Here is a 21091-nt window from a genome sequence, read left to right as displayed (position 1 = left end):
TACACATTTGGAATGATCTAAAAAATAAAGTGAGGCAGGAGAGGAAGGTCAAATCACCCATGTGGAAGTTAAAGTGCGTCGTTTTAAGTGTAATGTCAAGTGGTAATAGATCCAAGAGATCATCTCGAAGGAATGTCTCCCGTGCCATTAGTTTGCCCGAGCTGTCCCTGAACAAGTTTGTTTGCCACTTCAAAAATTGATGATCCATTTGAAAGATGTTGTGCTCACATATTGCGTGCGCAACAAAGCCAAACATTTTGTGTGACAGTGTAATTCGTGGACACCTGAATCACTGTAACAAGAACAAAGTGTTGGGTGGAATCCTTGATTTATTCTCAGTCACTGGCAATTGCTGGGGTCGCCTCCCAGTAGATGGTTGATCACCCACTGTGCCACTCTACAAAGCAACCAGCCCTAAGCAGATCAGCCGTGGTCGCACTCCAGTAGGCACGGTGCCGCCTGAATTGCCAGACCAGGCCTTAACCAGAGGGGGAAACACAGCCAACCCAAGAGTGGTTTCAGACTATTTAGGCCTCCTCAGTGAAGTGCAGCCTAAAACATTGTGATGCTGCAGAAAAATAGAAACCCTAAAGTGCTGTTCTTCGGTAGGAAGAAGCACATTATCAAAACGAGGGAAATAGCAAACCAATTGGGAATACTGTGGTGCAGTGACTATGCCAACTGTAATGCCATAGGAAAAGAATAATACTGCATGAGGACCAGAAGATGAGTGCCAGGCGGTCGTCGGCACTCTGGACTAGTGTGGTGTTGCAGTAGAACCGTGGGACAGAATAGTTCATCGCGATACCTGAAGGAGTGCTTAATGTCCACAGCAACTCCTGTTACCGTGCCCATTAGTACCAACGTTGAATTCCCCTGCAAGGTTCTACTGTATCAGTGAAGTTCCACGGCTCCTTGGATTCCATCCCAAAAATAATGTCCTAAATGAGTGTCCTAATAAATAGCTTATCCTCTGCTTTGACGTTTACTGGAGCGTACTCAACCAGCGGAATAATGTCTGCCATACTTAGTGTTGTCAGTAAAGTAGTTCCACTAGAATACTACACTAGAGTGCAGTGTCCACTTAATATTATGTGGGAAGAACAAAGCCCAACAATGCAGTGCCAAAGATTAATGCCTCCAGTGATGTGCTAGAGAACAGTGGCACTAAAAATACTGTGCCACCCAGAAAACTCTACCTTATAACGTAACATATATATGTAAAGCGCACGTTCACCCAGAGGTCTCTTGGCTCTGAATAACAGATGTTCATTGTTACCCAACTGAATGGTACTCATTTTATCAACCTCAGATGGATGAAAGGCTGAGTGGACCCGCTGGGATTTGAACCTGTGACCATGAGGTCGAACACAGGCCCCTGCAATAGACGCATGAGTCCAATGAGCCACCAGACCCGCCTTAGAGCAGTGCCCTTCACAGTTACGTGTCAGGAATAATGTTCTAGAGAGTCATGCTCCAAAGCTGTGCCAGCGATTGATCATGAATATACTGCTTCATATGGACATATATGGACCTGTGGAATTGCGATTAAAACATGCAATATGAGTAAGGAGATTCTCAACTGAGTACTAGAGACATGGAATGCTCCTCTGGTACATGGGAAGTGCTCACTCACCCCCTATTCCCTGTTTTAGTGAGGGCTGGGGATGTGACTTCTCCCTGGGCCTCTCTTCTTTTCTGCTATCACTGCTCAAACCTCTTCTTCGTCTGCCTTTCCCTTTTTGAAGTGTCCTCATGGCCCGAGAAGAGCTCTTAAGTGGACTGCGTTACATGTAACATATGTGGATTCATCCCTCCCGGAGGAACGGAGGCTCATCATACCCATAGCTTCAGGATGGGATGCTAAGCTGGGGGTGCTGCACATACCATGGGGGTCTTGATTCCTCCCGCTAGTCTAGACACGGCAGATAGGGCTGAGAAGTCTGAGAAGGATCCATGCTATCCAGTGAGACCAGGACACAGGCATTTGAAGGAAAGCTCACCGATGGTCTAGGGAAAGCCCTGGCGTCATGGAGGATCGCGGAACTGCTGGGCCTCACCTGGATCTGTACATGCTCTGGATTGGTCTCTGGAGCCAGGTGATCTAGTGACATCACAAAATTCTTCCCAATAGAGCACGATCACTTGGAGTCACGAGATCTGAGGTCTGATGACCTCTGTGTACGGTTTTTAGGTCTCGGCTAGCGATGGCTGCGCTTGCGCAGTCTCGCTCGCGAGAGATAATGACTTGGGAGAAGAGGGGCTTGAACCCGCCCCTCTTCTACCCTGTTCTCCATTGGCTGGCCTAGTAAATGCTGGCCAGCCATTGGAGAAGAGGTCCCGTCACTCCAATCATGCCCCGTCCTTTTCGGATCGGGGGCGTGTTTTTTGCGAAAAGTCTCAGGGAGGAGACAACAGCAAAACACGCCCCCGAATCCGAAAACAACGCTGCGTTTCTCCGAGGCATTTCTGCTCTGCCTGCCTCGGAGAAAGGCAGCGGTGTGCTTGTTCTGGCCTCCCCCGGGCCCTCCCTTGACCTTTTAAGGACTAGTTTAAACTAATCTCCTGGGTTGCAGGCTGTGGGACGATCCACCAGAGGCCTCTTAAAACCGCGCGCCGCCGGTTTTGGTCACACCGGACCAGACCGTACCACAGTCTCCTAACTCCAGCTCCAAACAACACAGCCGCCATTCATCGGGCACTTGGAGCACCTACTCCGGACAAACCACCCCCAACCCCCACTCGGAGCATTCCCTGCTTTCCCAACCCCAGCGGCGCCCCTCCCCGCAAACCGCGCTAAACTCCTCCTTCTAAGCGTCACAGGGGCCCAGGACGTGACCGAGGAAAAAGTTTGTGGAGACTCCAAGAAACTTTTTACATTCAAGCTGAGGCTGGTTACAAAGTAGCATTTTTTGTATTTATTTGTTCCTGTATGTTTTACTCCCGTTGTACAAGGTGGGTGCAAGCCTCCGAAAGGATTCGGCATCCCGGTGTGTGAGGTCCCCAACCCCCCCCATCGGGAACAAGGGGAGGAGAGACGCAGCGCCGCCCCCATCCCCAGCCCAGGCTGCGGCTCCAGATTTGCTTTCACTCACCCTCCCAAGTATTTCCCCGACCCCACCCCCCCCACACACACATACCTTATGGCCGCGCCCCGCCCTCCCCTCGCGCTCACCCACCTGCCGCGCGCTGAGCTCTTTCTCCAGCTCCAGGGGTCGGTTCCTCCAGACCAGGTGATGCAGCGGGAACCTGCTGCTGTCCGGAGCCCAGCATCATCCCTCGAACATGCCGGGCCCGCCTCCTCCACCAACCGGCTGACGGGGAGGGCGGGGCGCTGCGGGGAGGAGGAGACTGGAGACCGGCGACAGAGACTGCAGGGTACGGGAGGGGAGAATGAAGGCAGAGAGAGGAGAGAGGGCGGAGAGCTGGGAGTGAGTGGTACGCTGCACGTTGGAGAGGAATGGGTAGATCTGAGAGACACTGCTGGGTACGGGAGGGCAGAGAGAGGGGGGAAGACTGATATCAGAAATCCCTTGTGAGAGAGTGTTTATTTTACTTTACTCTTCAGTGATTTCGTTCCACTGTATAACTTGTTTTATGTATAACATTTTGCAGCTCGTGAGAGACGCTCATAAACGGGAGCCTTGTGTAAATACTTTCGATCCCTACCGAGACTACCTTTGCTTTTGAGAGTGGGCTTGGCGGCCGTGATTGTTCGTTTAGACATTTGGCCTTCCGTGGATTGCCACACGCTGTCCGACACTTCACAACACCCATTGGGCTCACCGGGCTTCACGCCCCCCCCCCCCCCCCCGTCATGTGTGTCAGCCCGGCTGAGACAGCCTCGCGGGCTGGCGTCCGTCTAATTGCAGACGGACCCGGGTACTTCACAGGTCTTTAAAAGACTCGTTAATGAGGCTTTTGTTGCGTTTTCGCCCCTTCTTACAGCCACTCTGCCTATGGCTGAAAGACTTAGCCCCCCCCCCCCCGAAATCTTTTTCAGCCCCCCCCCCGAAATTTGGCTCTCTCTCATATGCATTACTTTTGTTGTATAGCACTACTTATATCAGTGTACAGACTCACAGTACTTTACATCACACACACATTATACAGAGACAATGAATCATATACGTATGTAAATAATTGTATAGGGAATGTTGCATAAGCCGACGAGGATTACAAAGTGTAGGAATCACATTCCATCCATACTGGTGGGCAGTATATTTTAAGAGGATTTGGTCTGGAGTAGCACAAACTCAGGATTTAAGAAAACTTCAGTGGTTGGGGGTTGGCTTTACTGACAAAAATGTGTATCTGCCCAAACACACTCTTTTTAACAACATTAGAAGAATAAGCAAGCATTTACAATGCAACGGTCTCGGCATTGGTAAAGTTAGAGCTATTGGCATTGCTCATGACAATGCCGTTTCTTTAAATGTTTGAAAAACAAAAACATAAACAACAATAATGTCATGAGCAATGCCAATAGCTCTAACTTTACCAATGCCGAGACCATTGCATTGTAAATGCTTGTTGTAAATGAGGAGGGGAAGCTCAGAGGTGGTGCTCTGACTCCTATTTCTTATCCTAATGATTGACTGTTCCTGCTGACATTCATTCCTTGTCGGTGCACCTTCTGCTCTTGCTGTCTCTGCACGATCTGTTTGGGCCTCGTTCTATGCAGTAGCCTGAGGGGAGTATACAGGAAGATGAGCTGCTCTAGATGGAACATTCTTCCACGAACTCATGTGCCCTCAGGGCAGGGAGAACACAACGGATGATTCCCCCATTACATGATGTGCCAGCCACACTCACTGAGCCTGCACCATCTCAGCAGAGGCCTGCTGCTGTGATCTACCGGAGATATACGTCTGTTGTGGTTTCCCCCGTGCACGTGCCCACAATACTATGACCAAAGATCCTCCTATAACTGTGTACCACTGCCCACTGGGGTGGGCCATCCACCTGTTTGAGGTTCCCCCAAATGCTGCCTTGGAGACTTCCCATTTTTCCCCAGTTCCTTAGACTCTAATACCTGCTGGCTCATGACTCCTGCACTCCCTCTGTTGTCTCACTCAGACTGTTTATGGTCATGTCCCTGTTTACTGTCCGAGCTCTGTTGGAAGGATTCCATTTGCATCTTTCTCCTCTGCCCTGCCTTCCCACTCTTAACTTCTTGCCTGACCTACCACATGCCATAAATCTGGCCTTGGCTCACACTTGCTGCTCCTACTTCACTAGACCGGGGGCCTAGCTTCTGCTCTCATTCCTTGCGGTCTTCCCTAGCAGCTGCCTAGGGCCCAGGCTGTGCACCCTGTCTCAGATCCCCATCATGCTGCAGGGACTCTTTACTACTCTACAAGCTTCCCAACTAGGATATCCTACAGACCCAAACACTGGGACAGGAGTGCGCTGCTGGAGAGGGAATTAAGTGTTTGGTACCCCTTGATTGTTTAACCCCATCTGTGCCCATGACGAGCTGGACTCGTCATGGGCCGCGGTTGCGCTGTGCCCATGACGAGTCCTGCTCGTCATAAACCCCGCCCGCTAATGCAACGGCCGGCACAGGACGGGGAAAGGGCGTGGCACACAAGGGGTTAATATAGTTCAGTGCACTGGTACACGCTAGTGGTTAATTTGCAAAGTGCCATGGCACCAAGTTATCGCTTAGGAGGCCACTGCAGCTTGCATCACCCTCTGCCAGTACTGCCACATGCCAGTAGCTATGGCCTGAATGCACGGCTATTAATATTTTTAGTGTATATTAAATTGCAAAACACAGGCACAAATTAAGCACTGACTGTACACCAACCTTTGCCTTCCCACAAGTGGAAAGACAGTAAAATCTGTTTGGTCCATGCATGCTCTCTCCATTTGGTTTTACCTGTGTGCCTTATTACGATGGTTTGCTTCACCAAATCCATTCCTCCTCTCCGTAGGTGCATTATCTCCTGTGGTGATGCACACTATCCTTGTGCATCCAATACCAGCAACAGTGAAACTCAGCATAAGCTCTAATAAAAATGTGAGTTTGTGTGGAGTTCCTCTGTTCCTTTCTGCTTTCTCGCTACCTTTCTCTGTATCTTTCTCTTTTTTCCATGACTCTCACCATTAAGGATGCTAATTTCTTACTGGCCTCAAACCATCTCGAAGAGCACGGCATGATGGAGATTCCTGTTACCTCTGACTGCACAGCAACCTACAAGACACAGTAGAAGGTTCACAGCGAGGAGCTTGTTTAAAGGGCAGTGGAGTGGAGTTCCAGGTGTGTTGCGGTGTCATTTTCGCGAAAAGTGCTCTTGCCAACCTGGGAAAGACACTTTCGACGAAAATGTGAAGGCTGTTGGGCAGCACCCCGTGGCCTCCTGGTCAACATTATTTTTGTGTTCTAGACACCACCTCTCAAAGGCTGTGTGGGCAGTGCCGGTGTGCATCTTTGCTGTTTATCACCGCCATACATTGCATAGTGGTTGCAAACAGGAAAAAACTGTCTTTGAAGGGCAAGTGGGGTGCACCTTCTGACGCTGTTGAGGCGATGGACCTGCAGAGGCGGCTCCATGGTTGGAAGTTTCGGAGAGTAGGGCCACCCGAGACTCCCCCTTCAGAAACAAAGCAGGTCCCACACCTTCAAACGAGGAAGGGAAACTGAGAAGTCAATGGAGGGACATCAAGTGATTTTTGGTAAACTCCCCTTTAAGCCAAACCTCTAAACGGGGCCCTGTGTTTTTCGATTCATACTGAATGTTTCACTGCCACAATGCGCGATGCCTTCTGCTAGCCCAAATGATCAAATTCATGCAGCCATACTGGAAAGGAGCCACGCTTCCCAGTGCTCCCAGTAGCAATAAGGTAAATAGAGCTTTGAGACACTCATCCCGGTGTAACACTAGAACAGTATTCTCAATTAATAGGGAGGCAGGAGCCATCGAAATAGTTCAGTGGATTAGAGGCTCACGGAGGACATCCGTAAACTTCAGGTCACAACTTTGAATTCCGGCAGCACCAACTCTGCCTTCCATTCTTCCGAGGGGGGTAAACTGTGTACCATTATATAGGGTCATAGTAACACCTGTTACTTGTAGTGCTTCTAAATGAGAGAAGTGTGGCTTGAAGTATTATATAAAACAGGTTTTATACAGTTAACGCTGAATCCGCTTTTACAGCCCGGTGTTTGTGTACCGTGGAATGAGTGTACTTTGTGCAGAGAGGTAGGGCCGCTTTTACAGCCCTGTCTTTGTGTACCGTGGAATGAGTGTACTTTGTGCAGAGAGGTGGGCCGCTTTTACAACCCTGTCTTTGTGTACCGTGGAATGACTGTACTTTGTTCAGAGAGGTGGGGCTGCTTTTACAACCCTGTCTTTGTGTACCGTGGAATGAGTGTACTTTGTGCAGAGAGGTGGGCCGCTTTTACAACCCTGTCTTTGTGTACCGTGGAGTGAGTGTTCTTTGTTCAGAGAGGTGGGCCGCTTTTACAACCCTGTCTTTGTGTGCCGTGGAATGAGTGTACTTTGTGCAGAGAGGTGGGCCGCTTTTACAACCCTGTCTTTGTGTACCGTGGAATGAGTGTACTTTGTGCAGAGAGGTGGGGCCGCTTTTACAACCCTGTCTTTGTGTACCGTGGAGTGAGTGTTCTTTGTGCAGAGAGGTGGGCCGCTTTTACAACCCTGTCTTTGTGTACCGTGGAGTGAGTGTTCTTTGTTCAGAGAGGTGGGCCGCTTTTACAACCCTGTCTTTGTGTACCGTGGAATGAGTGTTTTTTGTTCAGAGAGGTGGGCCGCTTTTACAACCCTGTGTTTGTGTACCGTGGAATGAGTGTTCTTTGTTCAGAGAGGTGGGCCGCTTTTACAACCCTGCCTTTGTGTACCGTGGAATGAGTGTACTTTGTTCAGAGAGGTGGGCCGCTTTTACAACCCTGTCTTTGTGTACCGTGGAGTGAGTGTTCTTTGTTCAGAGAGGTGGGCCGCTTTTACAACCCTGTCTTTGTGTACCGTGGAATGAGTGTACTTTGTTAAGAGGGGTGGGCCGCTTTTACAACCCTGTCTTTGTGTACCGTGGAGTGAGTGTTCTCTGTTCAGAGAGGTGGGCCGCTTTTACAACCCTGTCTTTGTGTACCGTGGAATAAGTGTACTTTGTTCAGAGAGGTGGGCCGCTTTTACAACCCTGTCTTTGTGTACCGTGGAGTGAGTGTTCTTTGTTCAGAGAGGTGCGGCCGCTTTTACAACCCTGTCTTTGTGTACCGTGGAGTGAGTGTACTTTGTTCAGAGAGGTGGGCCGCTTTTACAACCCTGTCATTGTGTACCGTGGAGTGAGTGTTCTTTGTGCAGAGAGGTGGGCCGCTTTTACAACCCTGTCTTTGTGTACCGTGGAGTGAGTGTTCTTTGTGCAGAGAGGTGGCGTCGCTTTTACAACCCTGTCTTTGTGTACCGTGGAGTGAGTGTTCTTTGTGCAGAGAGGTGGGCCGCTTTCACAGCCCTGTCTTTGTGTACCGTGGAGTGAGTGTTCTTTGTGCAGAGAGGTGGCGTCGCTTTTACAACCCTGTCTTTGTGTACCGTGGAGTGAGTGTACTTTGTTCAGAGAGGTGGGCTGCTTTTACAACCCTGTTTTTGTGTACTGTGGAGTGAGTGTTCTTTGTGCAGAGAGGTGGGCCGCTTTCACAGCCCTGTCTTTGTGTACCCTGGAGTGAGTGTTCTTTGTGCAGAGAGGTGGGCCGCTTTTACAACCCTGTCTTTGTGTACCGTGGAGTGAGTGTACTTTGTTCAGAGAGGTGGGCTGCTTTTACAACCCTGTCTTTGTGTACCGTGGAGTGAGTGTTCTTTGTGCAGAGAGGTGGGCCGCTTTCACAGCCCTGTCTTTGTGTACCGTGGAGTGAGTGTTCTTTGTGCAGAGAGGTGGGCCGCTTTCACAGCCCTGTCTTTGTGTACCGTGGAGTGAGTGTACTTTGTTCAGAGAGGTGGGCCGCTTTTACAACCCTGTCATTGTGTACCGCGGAGTGAGTGTTCTTTGTGCAGAGAGGTGGGCCGCTTTTACAACCCTGTCTTTGTGTACCGTGGAGTGAGTGTTCTTTGTGCAGAGAGGTGGCGTCGCTTTTACAACCCTGTCTTTGTGTACCGTGGAGTGAGTGTTCTTTGTGCAGAGAGGTGGGCCGCTTTCACAGCCCTGTCTTTGTGTACCGTGGAGTGAGTGTTCTTTGTGCAGAGAGGTGGCGTCGCTTTTACAACCCTGTCTTTGTGTACCGTGGAGTGAGTGTACTTTGTTCAGAGAGGTGGGCTGCTTTTACAACCCTGTTTTGTGTACTGTGGAGTGAGTGTTCTTTGTGCAGAGAGGTGGGCCGCTTTCACAGCCCTGTCTTTGTGTACCCTGGAGTGAGTGTTCTTTGTGCAGAGAGGTGGGCCGCTTTTACAACCCTGTCTTTGTGTACCGCGGAGTGAGTGTTCTTTGTGCAGAGAGGTGGGCTGCTTTTACAACCCTGTCTTTGTGTACCGTGGAGTGAGTGTTCTTTGTGCAGAGAGGTGGGCCGCTTTTACAACCCTGTCTTTGTGTGCCGTGGAGTGAGTGTTCTTTGTGCAGAGAGGTGGGCCGCTTTTACAACCCTGTCTTTGTGTGCCGTGGAATGAGTGTTCTTTGTGCAGAGAGGTGGGCCGCTTTCACAGCCCTGTCTTTGTGTACCGTGGAGTGAGTGTTCTTTGTGCAGAGAGGTGGGCCGCTTTCACAGCCCTGTCTTTGTGTACCGTGGAGTGAGTGTTCTTTGTGCAGAGAGGTGGTACCCAACAGCCTCTGGTAGCACCACTGCCTGCTGGACGCATCCATCGCGTCACCTCCACCTGTGCGCTCTTTGCCTCTGTTAGGTCATGTTTCCTTCTCCGGTTTCCATGCCGCACCTTTGAGTGAAAGACCTCTACCACAGCCTGTTGGAGGCATACCTGGTGCGCCTCCGGCATCTCCCCAGATGTATGTCACAATTGCCCTCCAGCGTTTGTGGGGTCACGACTGTACTACAAAAGGAAGGTGCATTCTCCCCAAACCCATAATGTATGCAAATATAAGCAGACGTGTGTGCATCTATTACTCCTGTGTGCTTTAGGTCCTTTCATTCATTTTGGCTCTTACTGATTGTGAAATGAAAGTGTGGCTGAGATCGCAAGTTATTGTGGGAGCACGTTATTGCAATTTCTGGTTACTCTTGACGTTTTGAAACGCTTAGTCCTCAGTTTATTCTGAAGCACGCAAACCAGAAGTACTAGAATGCAGAGAAAGGGTACTACTTACACATAAGAAGACACTGTTTAAGATTTTCCGGGCGCCTCTCTTTATTTTTTCTATATTTGTTATGTTCTTTCTTCTTAGTATTGCTCGGCTGTATATTTGCCCAATTATCTGAAACGAGTCAACACGGTGGTATGGCTCGAAGACTGCTGTGCCTGCATCTGGTTAAATGCGTGACCCTTGGTTGAGTGAGGCTCGCATTGGTTGCACAACCACACCTCGCTTTACAAAGCGCCTCTGGTGGAGGCACCCGTTCTTCTCATTGCACCGAAATCAAATCTGACTTCGTCCGTTCGATAGAAGGGGCGCAGAGTGGAAAAGTGCTCACAAAGTGCACAGGCAGGCTTGCTTGGGTTTGGCCCTCGTCATCCTCGTGCCGAGTTATGTTCCATTCCAAGCTTTGGTTGCGATGAAACCACCGATGAGTGCAGTCTGTAATGGAACAGATGCGCCATCACCTGCAGTAAACAAGAACATCACACAGACGCACTCACATTTGGTTCCATTGTACTGAGCCGGAAAGACGAAACACCATGTGGCGTATCTAACAATTTACACGTTATTGCCGTAGAGAAAGCTAGCGGTGTGTGGGAATCGCGGGCACTTCCGCTCTAATGGAATGGCTGCCGCACCGCCTAAGCATTGCTTCTCATTTTGTTCACACTACATTTGTATGCAATACTTCTCGTGCCGGAATCGAAGCGCGTGCGTTAGCTGTGGTTATGCAAATTGAACATTTGCTTTGAGATGCACTGCTCACCCGCAGCACCTGCGTGCGTGTTTTGTTGTCGACTGAAAAGTACAAGCCTTGTTTTCCTATTGTTCCCGCCGTTTCACAAACTGTGGTGAGTTGGTGCCTCACTGTCGGTGAGGCAGGCGCCCCGCGTAACACAATAGCCCTAATCCCGTCTCCGGCCTCCCCCCTCTAATGAGCTGTGGTCAGTAATGGCTTTACGGTATAAACGGTCCAAGCTCGGGCTCCGTCTGCACCTGAGCCGAGGGTCGGCCCGATATTCACACATGGATGGCATCAGCAGAGAACAGAACAAGAGCGCGCGCTGACCTCTGACCCCGCATCTCAGCTCAGATTTCTCCTGCTGGGCTGGTTTTATCCTGGGACCTGAGAAAGGAACAGCTCTGGGCGCCCTAGCCTTTGTTTCAAAGGGGTCAACGTAAGAGCAACCACGAGGTGAACATACTAAGGTGTCTCGTGCGATACAGGCACCAGACATCTGCTAAGCACATCGGGGCAGAGCAACAGTACCATGGCCTCCCACACCCTAGGTTGGTACTAGGAATAAAAATCTATAATTATGTTGCAATAGGTCCCTCAGATCACTGGGCCCTGGTGCCACTGCACCCGCTGCACTGTTAATAGCCATGACCCTGAACATAGTCTCAAGCACTACGTAATGTCAATGGCATGGAAAACGTGTAAGTAAGAACCGATGTATGGTTTTATTCGTGCTGTTTTCTTACGTGTCATAGCATCCCCATTTGTGCAGCACATTCTGCCATTAGTACGTCACAGTAGAGCTAGTCTGGCCACTCTTGGTACATTCTGGGGTTTCCCTCCATCGAGCAGTGCACGGTGTTTGGTTGTGTGCGCTCACTGACGATGTGTTAAGTGACTTGTTTATTAATGGTTCATGATGATTAATGTTAATGTAAAAGAAGTTCGATCTTACTAAAGATCTTTTTTGCCATCATGTATCCGCGCACTTCCCCACAGGCAGAATGGCTAAAAGCTTTAATTCATCAAGCCTGTACTGCTGTATGTATGGATCGGGGCACCAGGGCATTTTGCCATTTTTTGCTGAATTTAATGGTCAGATGTCCATTGCCTGGCCTGTGTAAATTGTTTTCAACATAGCATCGCTAGTCCGGTGAATAGCTCTGATGCCATGTGCACGCGGCTGTGATATGTTTAAGCTAACTTTATCTACATCATTCTTAAGTGTGTGTTGGTGCGGTGCAGGTGAGAGTTCCGCTGAGTTAGTAGTGCCTTGAATTATACTGCTTTGGCGCTGTGGAGTGAGGGGGTCTCTCATGTCCTGTTTAAGAATGGCAGATAAGAAGTTTGATTGGAAAGGTGTTATGCGGAGAGTATTGGTGGGTGAAAGCGGCAAGCGTTGTTGGGCACCGAGTTAGGCGACTACATGGTGTTGGAAGTATGCTGGGACTTCTCTCCTGTGCATACTGTTGATTGTTAGTGTGGTATGTAATGGCGTGAAGTGCTGTTGTGAACATAGTGATAGCCAGCTCTATGGCATATCTGTGCATGTAACGTTCACACCCTCATTCTTGCTGCATAAAGGGATGTTCTGGGTCCCACAGAGGGACAGACGTGGTTGTGCCTCCTAAAGGACAGCGGAGCAGATAAACACAGATTAACACAATTGTCATTGCCATTTTATTACATCTGTGCTGCGAGTCTGTGCTGTTCTAGTGCGAGGGCGGGGCTAATTCCTTTTGATTGCAGGATGACTGCGTGTAACTGCGGAGTGCGCTTGTCAGATTGGTCGGCTGTCTTGCAATGGCCATCCCGACATGCGCACTTCAGACCGCAGCAATTATAGCAGCGTGAAACAGCTGGGTCATTGCAGGCACTGGTCCCTAGCCTCAAAATGAGCACTGGGTTAGCATGCTCCAGTCAATCCTGGCACTTCTCTGATGCTGAAAACAGCATTATAGCAGCTCCAGGACTTGTTGAGTTCATGTTAGCCACTTTCTTTCCCTTTCTTGCTCGCTCCCGGAACACAGAGTGAACGCACCGTCAGCCTCATGATCTCGAGAGACACTGGACAGAGGGCCAGCACCTGTAAGTTTTTGTGCATCTCGCTGCACCCACCACTTTCAAATGTCACCATCTGCCCCCGGGAAAGGATTGAGGAGAGTAGCTTTTTACGCGTTGCCCATTGCAGTTCCATATTTCTGCTATGGATAGACTGAGATGCACCCCCTCACCTGCTGTTTCTTGGCCCCTTCACTCCCCACCCGTTGTATTATGTAATTTTATTCATGTTCCATCAGCGCAAGGTAAAGATTCTGGCATGCACCGGATAACCAGAAACTCAAGGCACCTGTTAACACTACTATAAGCAAGGCTAATACTAGGGGTGGGCGGAATTTGCGTGATCGCGTTACGCAAATCTCCGCGAAACGGTAAAAAATCTCCGCGAACACGCAGAAATTCCGCGAACACGCGGAATTGCTTGTTCGCGATACTTTTTGCCTGTTCGCGATCGCTGTTTGCGTGCTTGAGGTGAAATATCTCGCGAACACGCATATTGAGAACGCGAACAAGCAAAAAATTTCGCGAAGTCGCGGAACGCAGATTTTGGGGCAATTTCGCGTTCTCCGCGGAACGCGAAATTACCCAAATTCCGCAAATTCCGCGAACGGAACGGAATTTACCGCCCAGGCCTAGCTAATACACACCCTGGGCTAGGCCTGTGCTCTACAAATAACACAATCAAATTAAAATATATAATTAAGCATTATACAGAATGACCAGTTCTGCAGTCTCAGAATTGGGCAGAACATCCTAAAGAAAAGGGTATGTATGCCCCAGAGTGCCAAATGTACAAGAACATATCATTTAATAGTAGCCCGCCCATTTAGTATTTATACTGCATTATACCACCCACTTCAAGGTTACTTTAAAACTGTGTACGTTGCCAGTAGGTTGGTTTGGGTGAGGATTAGCCTGAGCTGCTGGTGCCAGCAGTTTTTTGTGGACAGCATTAGAAGAACAGCAGAACGGGGGAGCTGATTAGGGCCGTCCCATAGCAGAGTTCTCGGGCTGCAGGCCTCACCCTACTTCCGGAGGTCTGCTGCTATGTAGGCCACGGCTGTGGACCTAGTCTGCAGTTTAAGAATGGACATCAAAAGGGCTGCTAGTATAGAATGCTGAAAATAAAAGCACCTGCATCCAGGATGCTCTCTGGGGAAGTTTTCTCCTACAGTATCCGCCCTGTTCACTTATTTACTTTATGGACATCTTTTGAATGGCCTCTGTTCCCCATTGAATAGTTAGATTGCCTACTCCACAGACACTGTGCCATTCTGGGCATCGGCATACTTAACAATATCAAGTTCTAGATGGGTAAACTTTAATTTGTATTTAATAAAAAAACACTCACACCTAAGCGTCCATCTTGTTTGCAAGCCAGGAACTTCAACACCATAGACTATTTCAATTTACAATATCAGTGAAACTAGCTTCGACATTAAAACATAAAAAATAACCAATCTCTGGAAAATGTAAAGTTAATAGCTGATACATGCTTAACTCGGCATACTTTCTTTACTGGTGACATCACACATTATATTCACTTAATTGTTTAGTTAGTGAAAAATGTTTTAAAGAATTATGTGCCATCTTTCAGATATTCAGGGCACTGACAGAAGGAAAAAAATACACAAAATGAAATTTGAAGGGGCAGATGGAGTTGGGGTGGAAAGAGTAAGTTATTGTAGCCAATATTGTTCAACCACGACCCCTCATATGTTTAGTTCAATTTTAGGTAGCTTTGAATAGTTTTGTTTTCTGACGTTTTCTAAACCTAATGGAGCTGGGTTTCGATCTCAGATTAGGATATTTGGTATTCTAATGCCCAGGGCCTTCTACGCCTTCTGTCTTGTGTTTCATCCTCCCGAAGGATCATTGATTAATCATTTGGACAGACTTCCAGGTCTCTGGTTGGGGCATAGTGGGGACTCAGCCAGCTTCTCTAGGTACACAGGCCCTTGTTGCAATTTGATCCTAGTGGCCACTGGGATCCAATGTAGTGCTTTAAGGATGAGACGATAATAACAGAGATTAAGGCGTGTTCTGGTTTCTTCATTCTGAAGTCTTTGGAGCGTTGTTGTATTATTATTTGGAGACCAGGGTAAATTACATTCCAGTATTCGATACAAATCAGTGTTAGGCCTTTTCCAGAGGAGAGAGATCTACATATTCACACAATTGGCCAGAGTGTAGATTTGGAGAGCAAAAGCAAAATTGTTTGAAAAAGATCCCCATATTTCTTACTTGGTGAGGTGTCAGAAATCCTTCCAGAAGAACTGAGAACATAACTAGAAGTGAACTGAGGAAATATAGTAGAAAACAGCCCATCCTCAGTGGCCTCCGTTCTTATGCACCTTTAAAAGAGTGAGAGTGAGTGTATATGTTGTGCAGTTTTTTAGGTCACATTTTAAACCCTGGCAATTATGAGAGGCTACTAACCGGAAATAGGACCTGTACCTCAGCTGTCATATCATCAGCCACTTCGTCTTCCTAATTTTGCGACTAATCCCCAAACATTTGTGGGTTGATGGGGATTGTACTGGCAGTAGATCTAAAGTAAGCCAAAGTATCAATAGAAGTACACTTTATGGTGAAGAAGGAGGTTCAAGCATTGGTTGAGGATCTGCTTTGCAATTATCTTCCCAAATCTTTAGTCCAATGGGGAGTCAGACTTGACTCCTGGTATGCACACTCATTGAATGAATATGGCCTGGGGGAATTGGAACAAAAGAGGAGCTACTCCCTGCAGAGAATTAGGAGAGGAGGGATATGCATATCTGCATCATTCAAAGTCTCAGCAGACACCAGTGAATGCAGCTGTGGTGCAGCCCTCTTTGATCGAGGAGAAAAGTAGGGAGGTGGGTTTATTGGGTAAAAGAATTGGCGTGACAGGCCAATTCGTGGTGCTGTGGTGTCCTCTTCTAGTACATGGAACTTTTTGTGGACTGAACTGGCCATTCCCCTTGTAGGCTCTTGGCTAGGAGTTTCCCTTGTCCCCTCAGACCGGGCTGGAGATTCTGGTAGATACAAAAATCTCATTCTCTAGGAGATACGTTTCTCGTAATGTGTTCCCAAACAAAACACTCCCATGTGTACTTTATTTCCATCCAAATCTCAAGCCACTACTCAAAACCCTTCAACAGTTGCTCCTCCAAAACGAACAGGGAACCTGGTCACACCACCTTCTCTATGTGATGGCCCATTAAGTGTGTGTGTAAATGGATGTGCCAACAATTACAGACACACATGCTCTACAATCTCCTGACCTACCAGTGAGCCTGAGATGGTGGGCACCCTTTTTGTAGGCCTGCGGGTGGTTGCTCTCACAGATATACACCTCTAAGAAGCCCCCACGCCTCTTTAGCATACACAACTTGAGTGTGGCTAATTGACCCTCAAACATGAGACTAAATGCAGAAATTATGACAATTGGTTGCCTACTTATTCTTCACTTACCATCTTGTTTAGTGTGATTGAGGCCGGTGACTCTGTGGTTCTCTTCTCAGTGCTTAATTTGTGCTGGAGGGGGCCTCTGGCACTTATTTTTGGGGACCAGCACTTATTTTCCTACATCAGACAATTACCTAACGTAAGAGAAGGAAAAACACACAGATCAGAAAGACATAGGAAGAGAAAGACATAAAGCGTCACAAATGGAGAAAGCAGGAACCTGCAAGAGTGAGATAAAGGGGCAGGAAGTGTCTGGTAGTAAATTAAAGAGGAGTGAGGTGGATTTAAGACTACCAGCTTTGTTATTCGGCGTGCCGACTTTTAATTTGGGCACTCTTTTTTTCACAAATTAAGCACTGCCTCATGCCATCTACTCATAATGTTGGGTATCACCCCATGATAGGATTCATCCCCCACAAACTACCTGCTTCATTGTAATCAATCCTTTCTCGTAAGTTTACGCCCGCTCTTATTATTCAGCACTGCGTGGGTCTCTCTGCAGGCTCACTCTCTTCATATACCTATATGCACATACGAGGTGTGCGATGTTAGTAAGGAAGCGGTGCCAACCTGCATCTGCGAGGCTCTCAGTAGTTACTTCTGTGGTGTTTACAGCCAACCTCAATAATACTTTGACAGTGTTGTTTTCAGCATCATCCATCAATCTTCCTGCCTTGCTTGTCTACCTGCTGTCGCGTCCGTAACCTCTAGCGCGCCTCTAGTACTACATTGCTATTCGTTTCATTCCACTGGCTCGCCTTGTGCCAGGGCCGTATATTTTAATGTACACCGTTATAGTTAATATTATTCTGCTGTTTTACTGCCATAAAACTGTTGGGAATATTTTATGGTTGTTTTAATGTGCAGCCTCAAGGATACTCAGATTGGTTTGGCTGCTCTATCAGTCCTTATTCACCGTTAATGGCTGTTTTTGTATTCATGCCATCAATCTGCCACTGCTGCTGTAATGGGAAGGACATATAGTACATGCCCATTTTTGTTTTAATTGAGGACATTGATTGTTAGTTAATTACAGGCAAGGTTCTTGCAGCGTGATCATGAGCAGGTTTTGCGTTAGTATGCAGGCCACGTCGCAGATTTTAATTTTGTTACAAATATGGCTTTATTAATAATGCATCTCGCTCAAGTAAGTTTGCAGTGGGGGTATGTTTGTCCTTTTTCACAAACAGCTCCTCACCACCAGGAGTTTGGAATACAATTTTTAGGCAGTAGCGGCTGGCTTGTACCGAGAGTGGTGTGGCAGGTGGCAAACAAAAATGAATTAATAATAATACATTAAATAAACGTACCTTTCTACAACGAGGCGAAGTCCTCCGTCATCTGCTCTCCTCGAGGCAGGCTCCCGAGCCAGTCCTGGTGCTGTTTCATATTCATGAGAGCAGCACCCTGATTGGAGGCAGCAGCCTCTCTCGGCGCACCCGAGGGCACTGGATGCCTGCAGTTACTCTCAATCCAGCTGTCTCTGAGTTGAGAGGTTTAAAGTGTGCATGTGTGGCTGGTTGCCGCAAGACGGCTGGCCAAAGAGACATGCGCACTTTAAACAGGTTCAAAAGGTAGCCCACCCTCCTCCCTGCTGCCACAAAGCAGCAGCCCTGCCCCGTTCTGACTTTCTGTTTGGGATGTTGTGACGAAAATTAAAATGGTAATTAATTCATTTCATTGCCATTTTATTTCTCGTCTCTGGGGAGAGGGGGATTTCAGTGGGGGTGGGGGGCACACAGACAAATACACACACCTCTTCATCAATTGGTCTGTTCAAGTGTCATTCACATTTTGCTTCCACCCACACCACAGCATTCATCATGGGGAAATGGCTCAGCCCCATTTCAACCATTGGGTGTCTTTACTGTGAGCTATGGCATGTCGCTTCTGCACACCTGCCTAAAAAGTAGCCAATTTCAGTGCCAACAATGATGGGGTAAATCCCTGCATTAATTACTGCTTCATTTCATGTTTTTCAAAATGCATTTTTACGATGAGTAGTTTTGATAACTTTTTTAATGCAAACTTATGCGTGCCACTTATTGACAGTGGCATTTTAACTTTGTATTACTTTTAAACGCTGTATGCCTATTGCATATGTTAGCATTAAAAAATAAAACAAACACTGCAGGCATGCCTAGGTCAGACATATTGGTTTTTAGAGAGATTGTTCTATATGTAATACTGCTGAAAGGTTTGAGATATTGAGAAAGACGGGCATGGTAACCGCACCAAAACACTGTTCATAGAGTCTCAATGTAAACTGACTGGCAGACACAAATACAGAAAAAAGACCCATTTGTGTGATGTGCTATACAGATATTGTCCATATGGCCACATGCACATTTGAGTCCTATGGCCCAAACAGAAGTGATGGCTGTCAGCCACACCATGGCATTGTAAGCAAGTACCGCAGCGCACATAAATATGGTGTGGTAGCCAGAGTTGCCCCTCTCCGTGGAAGGTCTGAGGCCAGTGGGCCCTAGCTCTGCCGATCTACTGAGATGGTGAACTGTCTCTGCACTAATAGGGTGGCTGGATTTGGGTATGGGAAAGCAATATGCACTCCGTGACCTTGATTTTCATCAGGATGGTGATTTGTCTGAAGAATACCATTAGCTCCGTTTATACCCTTCATTCCTTGCCCGTCATTTCATGTTCCTATGGATAGTGCCTAGATGTACGCAGCATGTGAAAAAAATAAGAATTACATTTGAATCTTCCTTAAAAGGGAATTACAACGCAGCACAGCAGGGGGTGCGGAATGAGGACTTAATGTGGTGCTGTACTGTTCTTAGGTCACCGCCATCATTGATCCCTTACAGTCTACCGCAGTGCAACATGGAGGTGTGCAGAGGAATCGCAAGGGGTCAAACTGCATGGGATTGGTTGGTGTGTGCAATGGCGCTATATCCATACCTCATTGGATATGACTGTGCTGGGCATAAATGAATCCTGAACCTTGATGTGTGGGCGCATGTGCTTATAATTTCTCAGCTAAAAGGGACTATGCCAGCTGATCAGTGCTCATGTGTCCACCTGGTCCAGTTGTGTTCAGTAAGCTATCAAACAATCATATACAGTTGTGCAACCCTTGTCTCATATTCTCTAAAAATTAACAAGTTATGGGTCATATGGGGTTCCATACTTTTATCCTCATAGTATTTCTACAACAATTTAGCAGGGATATATGATGTTGCTGTCATTGTCTTACCAAATTGTATCTTGAACGGCTGACATGGATGCCATAATCTGATGCTAGAACAGCATATCCACTTTTTCAGCATGCCTGCCACCAATCCTTGTATGGTGCACGCTCACGTATGCTAGAGTTGGTGCTGGCCTATGTATCTAACTTTCCCTGAGTCCATGGTGTAGGCAGGTATTCCTGGTGTGTCTGTGTGTCAAGGTGATCAAAGGTTCTAACCAATCACAACAATCCTACTACATACATACTTGTCTCTCCATATGGGTCTCTGGGTCCATTATAACCTTGCAGATTAATGAGTAATACTCTCATACAGAAGGTTATGTGCCAAAGTTATGTCTTTTAGTATGTGACATAACACCATACTCTGTAGGGGCCCAGCATAGGTGGCCTTTCTGGTTTCAGGAATGGATATGGCCCCGCCTGCCATGGCACAGCAACATACAGTACTCGTACAGGGAATCATTCATACACCTTTCAATCATTCCTGGCCCTAGTCTGAATGGCTCTCTTTATGGATGTCCGGTGTGATTCGAGTGCACCAGTGAGAAGAATGTTTCCTCCTTCGAGGTGAGATCAGAATGGGGATTGTATGGCTGTTCTCGTTTGTGCTTCTGGGAGAAAAGCTATCACTACAGACGATAATTTGTTGGTGCTCAGCATTTCATCTCTTCTTTGAGATGTTTGTTCTGAAGATAAGGATTGTGTTGCTAGCCATCATTGGAATTTGGAGAAGTTGACCATATGCAGGATGAACCCTTCAAGGTTAATCAATGAGAACCTTCCTATGCATGTTACTGTTGGATCTTACGAGCGCTTAGCACACATTCTGTCTTCAGAGGGTTGAGTTTCAAGTATGACAAAGACACACAGGCCTGGAGGCTGGTGAGACATTCTTTGAGTCGGGTGATGTAATTTATTGATGTGTTTTTTTGGTGGGGTTGCATGGCCCTCTATATGCTGATGCATCTCAGTGTACTTGTCTGCCATGAGTAATCCCAGTGGTTTCATGTTAGTGGATATTGTATAGATTAGTGGAAGGTTGTGCAGGCCCTGGATTGGGGACAGATCTGGAGGTGCTTATCTGGATGAGGTGCGATCAGTTGTTCAGATGAAATATGAGCCACTGAACAAAGATGCCAGTGAAGCACAGAAGCAAAATCGGGTGTCGAGTAGGGTTTCATGATCTACTATGCTGAAAGCAGATTGATACAGCAGAATGAGGAGTCACAGACCATTGTTGTCACTCATTTGGAGTGCCCCATGACTACTGGATGGCAGCCATCTTGAATGGGGTCTGAATTCATACTTGTAATCTCGAAGGAGATTGTTATTCTTCAGTTTTCCATGGGGATGAGTGTCTGCCTTGTAAT

At 47.5% G+C, this 21091-nt stretch overlaps 1 protein-coding gene across 1 annotated transcript in view; it reads left to right on the top strand.

The window, feature by feature from the left end:
• Positions 1-21091, top strand: part of LOC146831027 (neural-cadherin-like) — a 473840-nt gene that overhangs the window by 43399 nt on the left and 409350 nt on the right. The window lies entirely within an intron of this gene.

This window comes from Triturus cristatus, chromosome 5_1 (genome assembly GCF_964204655.1).
Source record: "Triturus cristatus chromosome 5_1, aTriCri1.1, whole genome shotgun sequence".
Classification (NCBI taxonomy): domain Eukaryota; kingdom Metazoa; phylum Chordata; class Amphibia; order Caudata; family Salamandridae; genus Triturus; species Triturus cristatus.
This window is presented reverse-complemented; position numbering and strand designations above follow the sequence as displayed.